This window comes from Thalassophryne amazonica, chromosome 23, assembly GCF_902500255.1.
Source record: "Thalassophryne amazonica chromosome 23, fThaAma1.1, whole genome shotgun sequence".
NCBI classification, from domain to species: domain Eukaryota; kingdom Metazoa; phylum Chordata; class Actinopteri; order Batrachoidiformes; family Batrachoididae; genus Thalassophryne; species Thalassophryne amazonica.
In genome coordinates this window covers 1607417-1624391 of record NC_047125.1, presented here as the reverse complement: position 1 = coordinate 1624391, position 16975 = coordinate 1607417, and the positions used below count along the sequence as shown (strand labels likewise).

Genomic DNA, 16975 nt, shown 5'->3' with positions numbered 1-16975 from the left:
GTGAATATACTTATCAATTTATAATGTCTTTATTCTGTTTTCACATATACATATTGAGTGTCTGTGTGATTCTGCTTGCCTTTACTTTTCAAATTAACTACTGAACACTTCACACGGTAAAGTGACCTCTTGCTGCCTTGGAATGTGTGAGAGCGTAAATCTTGTTTACTGAGCACAGTAGTACATTTTAATTAGCAGATCGGCCTTGAGCAGGAACGCTGCGCCCCATTCACACCAGCTCAGACTGGTCTTGTTTTGTTTCTGTTTTAGGATCTCATAATATCAATATTATATCTATATGAGAACAGACTGTGTGACTCCAAGATGTTTTTGTGTTATGTCCCTGCATCTGCCTGTATTCATTTTTGCTTCAATAAAACACAGTAGGGTGGGGGCCTCCAGAGCTGACTGGTGAGTGACGGAGTGAGGAGGTCTCGCTGTCCGTTTTCTCCTGCACAGGAAAAGAATTACAGTGTTTCTGTGTGGTCATTCTCTGTCATAAATTGAGTTGTCTATTTCAGCAGATTCAACTCTGACATTTATGTATGCTCAAACTATGGAAAATATTATCCATGTTTGAGACACTGAAGCATACCATTACACTCAAAGAAGCCTCTCCATTGGCCTTGGCTTTTTAATGCCAGCTATACTGGCTATGAAATATGTACATTTGGCATATCTATGGTAAACAGTTATTGTGGGAGAAACCTCTGAAATCTGAAAAAAATATTTTGTGGTTGAATTTCATCAGAAGAAACACAGCACACATCCTCTCTTGTAGGCCACTTGAAGGACTGAGCTGGTCCATGGGGGTGCATGAAGCACACCAGAACATCATGCTCCTCATCCTATCCCTTACTATGCCTACCCACCATTTCTCATCATACATACAGCATACAAACTTGCCAGTGTCACAGTGTTGCAGAGTTAGTTGTGTTCTGGGAGTTGCAGTAATAGCTGGTGCTGGATTGGAAACAGATGATGCTGCAGGTGCTGGCTCTTTGAGAATATCAACATCAACACCATCTTTATCCCTTGACACCCGTTTCATCAGCAGTTTCCACCCAATGCATGGAATGTAGCAATGATGTCTACGGGTACCAGGCACAGATTTGGCGGTGACAAAGCTCTCTTGCTTTGAATCCTCATGGGCAGCAACATCTTTACTCACAAAGAAGAACAAGGTCAGATGAAGAGCATGATGTTCTGGATGGTCAAGGAAACCCTGGAACTTGGTTGCAGGTTCCGTGACCCATGGCATTTTTTCTTTAACCAGTGGGACATTGAAAAAGCCTTCCTTAGCACAAAAGTACACAAGAGTTGTAGACAGTATCTGCGGCCACGTACTAAAATCTTGTGCAAAAGAGCTGAGTCCAGTTTTTTTTTTTAAATCATATTTTTAACCAGTCTTTGGAAACGCAGCATGTTCCCAAAGTCAATCAATCAATCAATCAATTTTTTTATATAGCGCCAAATCACAACAAACAGTTGCCCCAAGGCGCTTTATATTGTAAGGCAAGGCCATACAATAATTATGTAAAACCCCAACGGTCAAAACGACCCCCTGTGAGCAAGCACTTGGCTACAGTGGGAAGGAAAAACTCCCTTTTAACAGGAAGAAACCTCCAAAGTGTGGAAAGATGCTGTTGTGGTCCCAGTTCCTATATCCAGTGATCCCACAACTTTGAATGATTTTAGGCCTGTTGCCCAAACATCAACTCTGATGGAAAGCTTTGAGAAATTGGTACAGTCTGAACTGCTAAAAAGCACCTATGCATGTACTTGATCTGTTACAGTTTGCTTACAGGCCTAACAGAGGAGTGGAGGACGCCACACTCACTCTGCTTAATCTGCTTTTTAGACATCTGGAGGGAAGTGGGTGTCTTTTATTTATTGACTTCTCCTCAGCTTTTAACACAGTTCAACCTTGTATTTTAACCCAAAGGCTTTTACAACATTTAAAACTAAGCAACAATCTTGTGGGCTGGATTTTAGACTTTTAAACAAACAGAACACAGAAAGTCAGAGTGAACGGGCTTTTAACAAACACATTGTGTTCTTCTCCTGGCCCACCAAAAGGGTGTGTGCTCTCACCTTTATTTATTCTTTACACCAGTATGTGTCAGAGCACTTTTATAAACAGGTTCATTTTAAAATATGCAGATGACACAGTGATTGTCAGTCTGCTGCGGGACAGTGAGAGCAGCCGCGGCCCTGTTGTCAGAATTTTATCTGGTAAAAGAGACAGCTCAAATTATTACAGAGAATGACCACGCAGGAAACTGAGTTTCTTTCCTGATCAGGGAGAGCCGGCCTGACCCTTCGTCACTGTCAGTCAGTCCGCTCTGAAGGGTCTGCCCACTCTGCTCCTGGATTTATTCGAAGCAAGTTGCACACAGACATATTACAAAAACAATATTCAAAAGCACTGCTTTGTTCTTCAGTCAGTTGATATTTGTATCACTTTGCACCTGAAGGCACCTTGTGGTCTGCTCAGACAGATAGTAATTGTTCTTCAAATTGAAACATTACAGCGCCAGCCTTGAGCTCGTGTACAGGCTGTGTTGTTCTCTGCTCAAGGCTGACTCCTTAATTAAAATGTACATCTGTGCTCAGCAAAAACAAGGCTTACATTCATAGTTTTCATGTAAGCAAAAGGTCATTCTACAGTTGTGAACAGTTCAGTGATTAACTAAGAAAGTAATATTCAGATGAAATCACACACACACACACATATATATATATATATATATATATATAAACAGAATCAAAGACATTAATCATTGATAAGTATCTTTAAAATTCTTTAACATTGTAGTTGACCATTTTGTTAAATGGTGTGAGGACTCATATCTTAAGCTCAATACTTTAAAAACGAAAGATATGGTCATTGATTTTAGGAAGCCCGCCAGCACACCTGACAGCACAATAATTAATGGTCAACCAGTTGAAATTGTGCAAACTTATAAATACCTTGGGACGATCATTGATAATTTGCTAAAGTGTGAGGCAAAGTGTGCAGGAAGGGACACCAGCGTTTGTTCTGCCTCAGGAAGCTTTCCTGCTTCCGTATCAGTCAAACCATGTTAACACTATGTTTTTATTGAATCTGGTTTATCTTTCTCTTTGGTGGCCTGGTTTGGCAGTCTGACACTGAAGGACAGGAACAGACTGGATCAGATTATTAATGGTCCAGTCGGCTGATTGGTGAGTCTCAGCTGAGTTTAGAGTCCCTGTACACCAAACAATTACAGTGGATAACCAGCTGCATCACAATTGATGACTCCCACCCTCTGGCTAATGAATTTCAACTCCTACTTTCTGGATGTAGGTTCAAAGTCCCATGGTGTACGACAAAACGTTACAGGAGTAGTTTTGCTCCAGCTGCAATTGTGCATTTGAACAAATCTTAGCAGGATTTGCACAAATTTCTATATTTATTTATTTATTTGCCTTTTGCACATCAATTTTAATGCTCACTGTCTTTTAGTGGTTTCTACTGATTCTTGTTTTTATTGGTTTAGTGAGCTTGTGAGTGCCCGGCTGTGTTTGTGTTATACTTTTGTTTTGCATATGTTCTTTGTTAGTGTTTTCATTGTTATTGTTGTGCCTGACTAACATGGACGCCCTTTTCTGTTTGCTGGAAGTCAAATCTAGCTACGGGTACAAATAAAGTCACCTGAACCTGATATATAAATGTAACGTAATGGTTTTAGGAGCCGCGCGTTGCCTGACACAGCAGCTTGGAACAGATCAGATCTGTGTAACTTTCAACACTAATATTTGGGAATGTGTGGATGTCAGAGTAAGTTTAATACTTTCCTGACATGATTTAATATTAATTTTACTGGCTCGACCTCCAGGTCAGAATGGCATTTTAACACATTTTGTGAGCGTTTTTCTGGGTGTGTTCAGTCGTGAATCTCCATTAAAAATGGATTAACATCTGGGAACTTCGTCAATATTTTTGCCCGGTTAGGAGGCGTCATGTCTCTGTCCATGAAGGGACATTCGCGTTTAGTGGGCAGCATTGGGAGCGAGGACTCTAGTTTTCGTAATGTCACTATAGATGTTTTCATATCATATTTGATATATAACAGCTTGGGACTCTGATGAGGGCGGTCGCATCTCCTCCACTCTCCCTTATCTCTCTGCTCTCTGCTTTAATCTTCAAGTCCCTACTTCACCATACTGTGAATTCCTCAAATTATATTGTATACTGGATCTGTTGGACTACTATTGGATTAACACTACTATGCTGTTTACTTCCGGGGGCGTGGCCTGCTGCTGACCCTGCGCTCACTGTTTGTTTCACTGTTTGTCTGTTAGCGTTACTAAATTTGTTTTAACGTATTTTTTTAAGCAGTTCATTGGTTTAATGTGGATGTGACCTGTCAGAACTTCACTGCACTTTGCACCTTATCGTCGCAATGAAAATCGCACTGCTGTGGATCATTTTCTGCCTATCAGCGTTTGCACACGGGAGCTGCCTCACAAGCCGGCAAAGCTTCCTTACTTACACCAGAGAGCATCTTTTGTCACTTCGCTCACCTGGTGGGGTTCCTTCAGTTTGTCTACCTGCGGACTGTCAGGAAATCCGACGGCCTCTTAAATGTCTGGGGAAGAGGAAAAAGCGTGGCTTCAGGGGAGGCGTGAGGCACCGACTCTGGAGACGCCGCAGCAGATTCCCGCTGCCTGTCATCACTCTGTCTAACGTCCGCTCGGTAAGCAATAAACTCGATGAACTTGTGCTGAGAGCCGAGCATGACAGTGAATTTAGACAGAGTAATCTTGTGTGTTTGACGGAAACATGGCTTAAAGATCATCACGATACACCGAGCCTGTCAGGCTACACCGCTGTCAGAGCGGACAGGGACGCGCGCACTGCGCACAAATCCATCGGAGGGGGTCTGTGTTTGTTTGTGGATAACAGCTGGGCCACTCAATACAGCATACGAGAGCAAGTATGCACACCTGACTATGAGATACTGACTGTATCTTTTAGACCCTTTTATCTTCCGCGGGAGTTCGGACAGATCACTGTCATTCTCGTATTCGTGTCCGGTCCAGATGACGACGCAGCAGGAGAGAGAAGAGCAGAGAGCTGTAATAATGCACTCACCCGCTCTGCTGACCAGCCCGTTTTCATTCTGGGTGACTTTAACTCCTGCAGTCTGTCTGACCACCTGCCCACTCTACAGCAGTATGTAGACTGTCCCACACGTCTGCATCGCACGCTTGACCGTTGCTATGGCAACATCCCAGAGGCTTATAAAGCGGTATGCAGACCGCCTCTTAGAAAATCTGACCACAATGTGATTCATCTTTTGCCTAAATACAAAGCTGTGGTCAAAAGAATTAAAACAGTTAATAAGCAGGTACAGGTGTGGTCCGAGGAAAGCAAAGAGCAACTCAGAGACTGTTTTGATGAAACAAACTGGGACATTTTCTTTGAATCCTGTCTGGATGGAGACGAACTCACTGACACCATCACATCTTATATTAAGTTCTGTGAGGATAACGTGTCAGAGACTAAAACTGTGAAAATATTCCCAAATAACAAACCCTGGGTGTCCAAACAATTGAAAATCTGTCTTAATGAAAAGAAGGCAGCCTTCTGCTCTGGTAATGTGCAATTAATGCAGGAAGAAAGGAGACAGCTGAGAGGGAATATATTTAAGGCAAAAATTGAGTACAAGAATAAAGTAGAAAGTAAATTTTTCAGTGGCAATATAAAACAAGCCTGGGAAGGTCTAAATACACTGATGGGCAAATCCAGTAAGAAATGTGATGCTCTTACAACCATTAATCAATGTTTTGTTGATGAGTTAAACCGTTTCTTCTGTAGATTTGATAAAGTGGATGATAAACAGGAATGTGATGAGATCTGTAAAAATCTTCCAGCAGGAGCCCCCACAGCCATCACTGAGGATGACGTGGCTAAAAGTCTTTCTAAACTGAAGCCAAACAAAGCCACTGGCCCAGATGGCCTGAAAGCCCGTCTACTCAAAGACTGTGCTCCTCAATTAAAAGGAGTCCTTTCCAGATTGTTTAATTCCCTTCTTGTCACAGGAGTGCCCAAATCTTGGAAATTCTCCATAATAAGGCCTATACCAAAAAAGCCAGGGGCAAGCAAACCTGAAGATAACCTCCATATTATGTAAAACTATGGAGAGAGTTTTAGTTGACGTCCTGACCACCACAGTGGTCAGTGAACTAGACCCTCTGCAGTTTGCCTATAAGAGGGACAGAGGTACTGATGATGCCGGATTGATCTTGCTGGACATGATACACTCGGGTTTTGTTTGTAGACTTCAGTGCAGCTTTTAATTCTATGAAATTACATATTGTTCTGAAAAGGCTGGCTGATTTAAATGTTGAAAAGGGCCTGATGCTCTGGATCAGAGACTTTCTGTCTTGTCACCCTCAAAGAGTTTGTCCTAACAACATTCTGTCAGGAGAGCTCATCATAAGCACTGGCTGCCCACAGGGTAGCGTTCTTTCACCTCTGCGCTTCTCTCTTTTTACAAACGAATTTGCAGTTAATGACACAAACTTTAAACTGATTAAATACGCGGATGACATGGCCCTAGTCGGCCTGCTACAGAAGTGTGACTCCTCTGGTGAAGCCTCCTATCTCGCTCACATTAAGGCTCTTGAAGCTTGGTGTCTCGACAGCCAGCTGGAAATCAATGTGTCTAAGACAAAGGAGCTTGTTTTTTCACACAAAGCAAGAACTGACAGTGCAGCCAGTTTCACTCGATGGCCAGCTTGTTGAAACGGTTGAAACTTTTAAATATCTTGGTACAGTTCTTGATAGTCACTTGAGCTTCTTTGAAAACACTGATTTTATCTTTAAGAAATGCTCACAGCGACTCAGTCTTCTCAGAAGATTGAGTTGTCTTGGTGTTAATCTGCAGATTTTAGAGCTTGTGTATTCTGCACATATTGAGAGTATTTTAACATTTCATCTTTGTGTTTGGTCACTTGAGTTGTAAAAGTAAGGACAAATTAAATAGAATTGTAAAAATGGTGGGGAAAATTGTGGGAAAACCCCAGAAGACTCTGGCCCACATTTACACTGACAGGATGAGGAGGAAAGCTGAGAGAGTCCTGGCAGACAGCTCTCATCCTCTGTCCTGTCAGTTTGAGCTCTTGAAGTCTGGGAGGCGCTACAGAGCTCCTCTGGCCAAAGGTTCTTTCAAAAAATCTTTTATACCAAATGCCGTCACCATAATGAACTTAAAAAAGTGACCACTCCACAAATTAAACCTGAACTGCTTTACTTCTGTTTTATTTGATTTTATTAGATCTTACTGTACGTTTTATTTATCTTACTAGGTCTTATTCTATTTCTTCTTTTACTTCCATGTATTTTATGTATCTTATTTTTGTTTTATTTGTGTGTTTGTATGAATGTTTTATGACTGGTTTTTTTTTTTGTCTTTTTTGTGCTGGTGAGCCAAAGACAATTTTCCACATCGGTGGACAATAAAGAATTATTCTATTCTATTCTGTTCTAACCATGGAATTGATCAGCTGGTCTCTGAATGCTATTGACACCATCTTTTCTATAAGAAGGTCAGGACCAGGGGATTCTACCTGCCCAGATGGAACGTATCCTGCGGGCTATGTTCTCGACTCTTGGGGGTCGTGGCGTTTGGCATGCTTTGCACCTTTTTCTGTGAAGGACGTCGAGGATTTATTCGTATTTGGTCTTATGGTAGCAGGGCTGGCACTTTCTGGCTTATCTGCTGCCCTGATCTACTGGAAAATTGGCAAGACGGCGGCATCAAGAACCACAGCCCCTCGCTTGTCCGTCATGATTAATGAGCTGGGCAAAGCAATGCATTCTCAGACTGCGATGACTCTTGAACTCGGACGCAAATTGGATGACATCTTGAAGCAGATGTGTGCTTTGCAGGTGAAGATGAAGATTTCGGAGGCTGGGGAATATTATTGATTCAAAATTGGGAATATTCTTAATTCATAATTGGGATTCGGTTGTTCAGTGAAGCTGTAAAAAGTGTTTTTCACTGCTCAAACCACAACACAGCAGGCATATCAGCCTGAAGGACAAATTGCCCTTGCTGTGTTCCTCCAGAGGAATGTCTTTGGCCTTGGTGAACATTTGGCTGTTTTCTTATCTCAACTCACAGACAATAAACTGTCTCACAGGACTGAAGCATGCTCCATCCCCTATCCCCACCCCCCTCCTCTCCCCCATCACATACCCCCCAACTCCCTTTTGCCCTCCGGGGCCACTCAATTTGGAAAATGGGCTGTTTCAAGTTTAGTGAACATAAACAATGTCAAATGTATATGTGTTGTCTTCATTCTGAATGTATGCCATTATTACGGTAAACAAGTAATAATTGTGGCTAAATTGCTGTATCCTGTGGAAATGTGAGTGTGGATGTAATTTTGTTGTTGTTGCACTTATAATGACAATGACAATAAATCTCATCCATCCATTTGGTGACTTCTGACATCTTGTTCGAGTGCCATGTATTTAGTAATAATCATCCATCTTCTGTACCCGCTTACTCCAGTTAAGGGTCATCAGGGGTCGGAGCCCATTCCAGCTGTCATGGAGCGTGAGGCGGGTACACCCTGGACAGAACGAACGAACGAACGAACGAACGAACGAACGAACGAACACACACACACACACACACACACACACACACACACACACACACACACACACACACACACACACACACACACACACACACACACACACACACACACACACACACACACACACACACACACCACACCCACACCCCCAGGGGTCAATTTACAGTTTTCAGTAAACCAAACATGTAGGTCTTTGGATGTGGAAGGAAGATGCAGCACTCAGAGAGAACCCACACAAACACAGGGAGAACATGCAAACTCCACACAAAAAGGCCACAGGTGGGAATCGATCCCATGACTTTCTTGCTGTGAGGCAACAGTGTGACCCACTAATCCACCGTGCTGCCCTAAATAATAATAATACATTTGTAAAACATTTTCAATGAAGGAAAAACTCAACAAAGTGCTGAATATAGTTGCAGACGAACATGAAACAAAGATCCCCATATCCCAAAATAAAAACAAAAAAGAAAACAATTAAATACAAGAAAAAATAAAAGATGAAAAACCTTAGAACTAATTACAGAAAATATTTTTTAAAAATAGTCTTAGTCAAATTTCAAATGCCAACAGGCAGCCTGTTCCACAAGATCCGACCACGGCAAAAAAAGGCTCTGAAGCCTGCTGACTTCTTTTTAACCCTTGAGACACAGAGCAAGTCTGCATCCAAGGACCACAGGGCACAAGGAGGCACATAAGGCTGAACAAGTTCAGCAAGATAGTTGAGTTCTTGACTGTTTAGAGCCTGAAATGTCTAACAAAATCTTGAAATCTAGTCCTCGAGTCAGTGAAGGGAAGCCAGAATGTCTGTGATCAAACCTCCTGGTTTTCATCAAAACTCGAGCAACAGTAATTCTGTACCATCTGTAGACATCCTACACTATTTTATAGCAATCCAGAAAATAAAACACTGCAATAATCAGTTGTGGAAAACAAGGACGTGAATTACAATTTGTGAAATTTAAAACAAATGCTGATGTACATTTCTACTTTATCAGTTCCCTCAGTGCAATAACTTACTGTCATCAGGTCAAACTCACCACTGATACTTTATTTTAGTGACTGTTGTTCTAACATTTATTGTTAAATTAATTGTATTGTTTCTTTGCAGACATGCAGCCGTTGTTGGTGATTAAAGAAGAAACTCTCCCAGAACACCAGGAATGGAATCTGAGTGTTGACCAGGAGGACATTAAAGAAGAAGAGAAGCTGTGGATAAGTCAGCAGGGAGAGCAGCTTCAGCAGCTGGAGGAGGCAGATCTCACCAAATTTGGTTTCACTGCCGTCCCTGTGAAGAGTGAAAATGATAATGAAAAACCAGAGTCATCACAGCTTCATCAAAGCCGAAGTGATGAGAGCACAGAGGCTGAGCCTGTAGCCAGCAGCTCATCTGTACACAGAACACTGATAGCAGAAGATGATGGAGAGGACGATGGAGGACCACAACCAGCCACCAACTCAGGTCCAAACAGTCATTTACAACCAGATACCAGTGGCAGGAGTTCAGACAGTTCTGGAACTGAGACTGATGACAGTGATGACTGGAAACAGACCAGAGAACTTCAGTCAAGTTTTAATTGTTGGAAAAATACCAATATTGTTCGTTCAGGGAACACTGATGAGAAACAATTTAAACGCTGTAAATATGGAAAAGCATCTGGTCACATGAACATCTCAGAGCAACAAAAGGAGAGGAAAGCAAGTGGAAAACCATTCAGCTGTTCTGATCAGAGTAAAAGACAGAAACAAAAGGGCACTCTGAACAAAGACATTAGAATTCAGACAGGACAAAAAACATTTGACTGTTCTGAGTGTAGTCAAAGATTTGGACAAAAGAGCGCCCTGAAAACACACATGATAATTCATACAGGGCAGAAAGCATTTGTCTGTTCTGAGTGTGGTAAAAGATTTGGAGAAAAGGGCAACCTAAACAGACACATGATAATTCATACAGGACAAAAAGCATTTGTCTGTTCTGAGTGTGGTAAAAGATTTGGACAAAAGAGCGCCCTGAAAACACACATGATAATTCATACAGGACAAAAAGCATTTGTCTGTTCTGAGTGTGGTAAAAGATTTGGAGAAAAGGGCATCCTGAAGAGACACATGATAATTCATACAGGGAAAAAAGCATTTGTATGTTCTGAGTGTGGTAAAAGATTTGGACACAAGAGCGCCCTGAAAACACACATGATAATTCATACAGGGCAAAAAGCATTTGTCTGTTCTCAGTGTGGTCAAAGGTTTGGACAAAAGGGCCACCTGAAAATACACATGATAATTCATACAGGACAAAAAGCATTTGTCTGTTCTGAGTGTGGTAAAAGATTTGGAGAAAAGGGCAACCTGAAAAGACACATGATAATTCATACAGGGCAAAAAGCATTTGTCTGTTCTGAGTGTGGTAAAAGATTTGGAGAAAATGGCATCCTGAACAGACACATGATAACTCATACAGGACAAAAAGCATTTGTGTGTTCTGAGTGTGGTAAAAGATTTGGAGAAAAGGGCACCCTGAAAACACACATGATAATTCATACAGGGCAAAAAGCATTTGTCTGTTCTGAGTGTGGTCAAAGGTTTGGACGAAAGGGCACTCTGAAAACACACATGATAATTCATACAGGACAAAAAGCATTTGTCTGTTCTGAGTGTGGTAAAAGATTTGGCGAAAAGGGCACCCTGAAGAGACACATGAGAATTCATGCCAGACACCATTTAGCTGTTCTGATCAGAGTAAAAGACAAACAGAAAGGCACTCTGAACAAACACATAATTCATAGTCATTCACTGCCCTCCCAAAAAATGAGCCATTCACCAGCTCATCTACAAAACAATATACAGGTGCACCCAGATGCAGAACAGCAGGAACTAGAAGAGGAATTAGCAAATAAGATTGAAGAAACAAGAAAAATGGACATGAAAGAGTATCCAAAACACTAAAATAAAGGAGAATAAAAAAAAAAAAAATTCAAAACTATCCTGCAAAAAGTTAACCTGGGATTGACTAAACTGGTCCCAGAAGGAACCACATTGACAGATTTAAACTGTGTAAATTATGGAGCAGCATGGTACATACAATGTAAATTAGTCCCACAAGATTTGGAGAGAAAAGGAACCACAATTAAGAAAAAGAATACCATGCCATAATGGAAAAAGAAATTACAACAAAAAAATCAGCCGCCTAAGAGCAGAGATCTCCCAAATGGCAACATTTTTGGGAGGTTAAAACCATAAAAGGAATCTCCTTAAAAAAGTAAATTGCATTAAAAGAAAATACAATGTTGAAGATAAACAGCTGGGTGGGAGGCTGAACATCAAGCCTTAGTGAAAGATTTTGTGGCACAGATTAGGAACAAAGACAAGAAAATACAAGTAAAACAGATAAACAAGCAATGTGCAAAAAAAAAAGAAGCCCAGACTAGTGTACAGGAAGTTAGCAAACGACACAATAGAAGTACAACAACCACCTGAGAGAGAATAAATTGAAAAATTCTGGAGGCCACTCTTTGAAGACCCAAAACAACACCAAGAGGCTGAGTGGATTGAAAAAATAAAACAGAAAAAGACAAACAACAAATGCCAGCAATTGTAATCAATGATCAGAAAGAAAATGAGTGAATACAGTAACTTCAAGGCACCTGGCATCGACAAAATCCCAAATTTTTGGCTGAAAAGACTGACAGCATTACACCAACATTATGCTGTGACCTTCACAAAAATATTGAACAGAGAAGAGGACACACCAGACTGGATAACGACAGGGAACACAAACCTACTACCAAAGACCAAGGAAACACAGCTTCCCAACAAGTACAGACCCATCTGCTGCCTAACAACAACATACAAATGGCTGACAGGAATCATAACTGATGACATTTATGAACATCTGGACACTGGTGGCTACCTGGAAAATGAACAGAAAGGTTGTTCCAGAAGAAGATTAGGAGCTAAAGACCAGTTACTGACAGACAAATCTATCCTGGAGGACTGCAAAAAAGGAGGAGGAACCTCAGCATGGCTTGGATTGATTACAAAAAGGCATTTGACAGTGTACCACACTCCTGGATCATGAGGTGCTTAGAACTATACAACATCAATGAGGAAATAAGATCTTTCCTGAGAGCACAAATGAACAAGTGGAACACGACCATCACCCTCAATCACACAGAGAGACAAATAACAATCCCAGACATACGAGTTCAGAGAGGAATATTTCAGGGAGACAGACTCTCACCACTTTTATTCTGTTTAATCATAGACCCGCTCAGCAAGATCCTGTTCATGGATGATTTGTAAATCTCTGCCAACACAAAAAAAGCACTCACTCAGCTCATGGAAACTGTCCATAAGTTCTCCAAAGACATTGGTATTGAATTTGGACTGGATAAATGCTCAAAATACACAATCAAAAAAGGTAAAAAGACAAAAACAGAGAATATACAGTTAGATGAAGGGAGCTACATTGAAGATACATTGGGATACTTTCTGTTTTTGGCATGACATCTTTGGGCGCGCAGTTAATATCTACATGTATGAAATAATATAATACGCCTGCATGCATTTTTTTTTTTAACATGACAGTGGTTTTGGCATCGATCTGACACCATATCTGTTTCTCTGAGTGTAATAATGTCTTAATGTTGGAATTGTAAGTTTTAGGGAAAATAAGAACTTTTTAGGGTGAAAACTGAAATTCACCCAAATATTTTCCTTCAGTTCTTGATGGATTTTGATGATTGTTTTTGTTTGTTTCATCTAAACACTGATTTACAATCCTTCCTCACACAATATTGAACTTTTGAATTGTTTTGGAAATTGTAGAAATTTTTTATGGTGAAAATAGTGATATTTACCAAAACAGTTTTTTCCTCTTTCAGTTTCTGATATATTTTTAATTCTGGTGGTTTTGTTTGATTCTTCTAAACACTGTTCATAATTCATCCTTGTGGATATATGAAATAATAAATTTTTGTAAAAAATGGATTTCATTAAGGTGAAATTCATGCAAAAGTTTTCATTTTGATTCATATTAGGTTGATTTATTTAAACACTGTTCTGTTCTTCTTCACAAAATTATGATTTTTGTTGAAAACAAATATTGTGTGTTTGGAAAACAATTAAATTCACCAAACTGGTGAATTTGGTTTTGTTTGAAGTTCTGTTCTTCCCTGTTGAATTTTGAATGACAACTTTTGGTCATGAAAAACCATGAAATTCACCCGCAGCTGTACAAGTTCCCAAATTGCATGAGAGAGAGAAAAATCACAACAAGATGACATTCAAGGAATTTTAAACAGTCATTGAATTTTTGGAGGAGAATCTCAACTTCCAGCAAAAATATTTCCAGTAAATTTCTGTCCTCTGATCCAGTCGACACACTGCTGTCAACATTTCAGCTGCTACTTCAGGTTTCATTCAAAAGTCTATTTACACAATAGTTACAAGCTGATGTCTGCTCGTAGGCTAAAGCCTAGCCCTACCAGACCTCAGCTGTCTAGTCTGTTACTAGCTGATGTTCAGTCTCTTGAAAACCAGATGATGAGCTGAGAACCAGACTAACCACCAGATCAGCTGTCCTTTTATTTTGTCTTAAACCTGGTCCTGGGACAGTCCGCTGGATTCGGCTCTGCAGCTGCACACACTCAGTGCACCGTGGCGACCGCAAGCCCACCTCCGGGACACACAGAGGAGGAGGTGTCTGCATGGATGTGGACAACAGATGGTGTTTTGGACGTTCAGGTCGTCGAAAAACACTGTTCTGACATCAAACTGTTGATTGGGACGTGCTGACTGTTTGACCTACCAGGACAGATCAGTGCCGTGTGTCTGCTGTCTGTGGATGGATCTTGTGACTGCACCGGGGACACTGCAGGACGTCCTCAGCAGACATGAGACTGCCCACCCTGATGCTGTCTTTGTCCTGGCTGGTGATTGTTGAGGAAGGATATCGTGTCCTACAGATCAGTCATCTGCAGACGTCACCGTCCGTGGAGACGCGTCTGCAGCGGCTTCAGTCCACAGTGTCCTCAGTCCACTTGTTGTCTGTCCTCTGACAGCCAGCTAACGTCTTGCCGAACATCAAGCCTCTGAAGGCTGTTGTCTTTTGTCCACAGGTTTGTTGACGTTTCAAGGAAAGTGTGAAAGTGAAACATCCAAAAACAAAGTCATTAACATATTTTCAGCTTCAAACTGTCATGTAATTTTTTTTTTCATGTCATCGATTTTCCATTTGTTCATATCTGTTGATCTTTTCTTCATATGAGTTTTAAATACCAACATTTGACACAGCAGAAACAACTTCAGGCCTTGTTTTGTTTTTAAGAAATAAATGAATCAAACATCATGTAACTGAGACCAAAATAATGGACAGCAGTGAAGACAAACTGGTCTTCTGCAAAGCTCTAGTGACACCTAGTGGCCAAGAAGACAAACAGCAGCTTTATTGTGGGAAATAATGAAAAAAAAAAAACCTCTGTTGGAAAACTTAACTGGAATTGTAAGAGTTTGAAAGTAATTATGTTTTAATAAATGACTTGGAGTCACGTTAAATCTTTGTGAGTGTTAAATTACAGTGTCATCTGCATAAAAGCTGTGATTTACATGTGATGCTCCTACAGCAAGTCTGTTTATACAAACTAACAATTTATGGGTCTAAAACAGCCCTGAGGGACGCCCTTTGAAATACTCAACAAGACAAATATGAGATCTTCCACCTGGACACACTGAAATTTGTTTAAACATCTGGGATTAGGTTAATTCTGGATCACTTATAATTATATAAATTAATTTAAAACATTTCGTTCATCACTCATCTTCAACCGCTTTTCTGGGTTCGGGTCACGGGGGCAACAGCTCCAGCAGGGGACCCCAGACTTCCCTTTCCTGTGCCACCTTGACCACCTCTGACTGGAGGATTCCAAGGCATCCCAGACCAGTGTGGAGATATAATCTCTCCACCTAGTCCTGGGTCTTCCCCAAAGTCTCCTCCCAGATGGATGTGCCTGGAACACCTCCCTTGGGAGGCGCCCAGGATGCATCCTTACCAGATGCCTGAACCACCTCAGCTGGCTCATTTCACCACGAAGGAGCAGTGACTCTATTCTGAGCTCCCCACGGATGACTGAATTTAAAAAGAGCAAAAAAAAAAATTGTGGTTCATTTTGCACAAACATAATTTATAAAATCTGCTGCCTTTGAGCATTTCACCAAAATAAAATAAATAAATTGCTGGAACAACAAAATGTTCTTCCAGAATCCAAATGAGTGTAAACGGTTAATCTGGATTCTAATGACATCAGATTGACCCCTGAATATTTACATTTATTATTATTTATTTATAATATTATTATTTATGTTTGATCCAGTTCCTCCACGTGAGAGAGACACAATCCAGAATTCTATTTGTGAATGGCAGCAGACCCACCTGCATCGTGGGTCTAGAGGGGGTTTAGGGGGTTCAGAACCACCCCCACCCCCCAACCTGAATGTAGATCCGTCCCTGGCCTGGAGTCACTAGATGAAGCTCCCAAAGAGCTGCTGCATAGTGCTGACTTATCAAATCAGATTGACTCAAAAACACAATGGATCATCTGGACCAGCAGAAGAACTGGCTGGAGCCCTTCAATACCACAAAGTCTTCAAGAAGAACCGGCTGCAGCAGCTCTGCCTCTGGACTAAACCCTATCACCGGGACACAGGACCATGTCCAGGTCCACCTCAACAAGTGTGGATGTAATTATGGACAACAAAAACCCTTCAGATAGACCCCCATCACACATACTACAAATGAGGCCAAATGAAAAATCGACCCACATTCAGGAGGTGTCAAGGTGCATTTGGAAAACATGGGACAGCAGGATCAGAGCAGTCGACACAGTCAGGCTCATCACAGGACTAAAGGGGGCAGAAACATGACCACACACAAAAAGATGCCACTTCTACATCACTGTCATAATTAACAATCCTCTTCATAAAGGCTTCTTCTATGATGTCATAGAGTGTGTGTGGTCCTTTGAATAGTGAGGATGGAGAGTGTGTTGAAGACAGAGGGAAGATTTTTGGTGTTTGTCTGTGTCCAAAAAAACAAAATAAAATCACTCCTGTTAGAGCAGCATTCTTGAATAATGTTTAAAAAGGAAATAAAAAAATTAAAGGCAGTCCAACAGTTTTTATGAATATATTTTCTCACAGCAGCTCAGATCTGAAATTAATACATAAATTAACATTTTATATTTTAATGTGTTTCTATTTTCATCACAATTAAATGACTGTTACAGATTAAATGTGGACAATGTGGAATAAGGTTAAATATTATTAGCACTAATATGGG

The 16975-nt window shown here is 40.9% G+C and overlaps 1 long non-coding RNA gene across 1 annotated transcript in view; it reads left to right on the top strand.

Moving 5' to 3' along the window:
• Window positions 1–15130, top strand: part of LOC117504890 — a 38723-nt gene extending 23593 nt beyond the window's left edge. The window contains exons 2-3 of the long non-coding RNA XR_004558949.1: window positions 3983–3984; window positions 14668–15130. This is a non-coding gene — a long non-coding RNA (uncharacterized LOC117504890). The remainder of the gene's footprint in view (window positions 1–3982; window positions 3985–14667) is intronic.
• Window positions 15131–16975: the final 1845 nt, after the last annotated feature.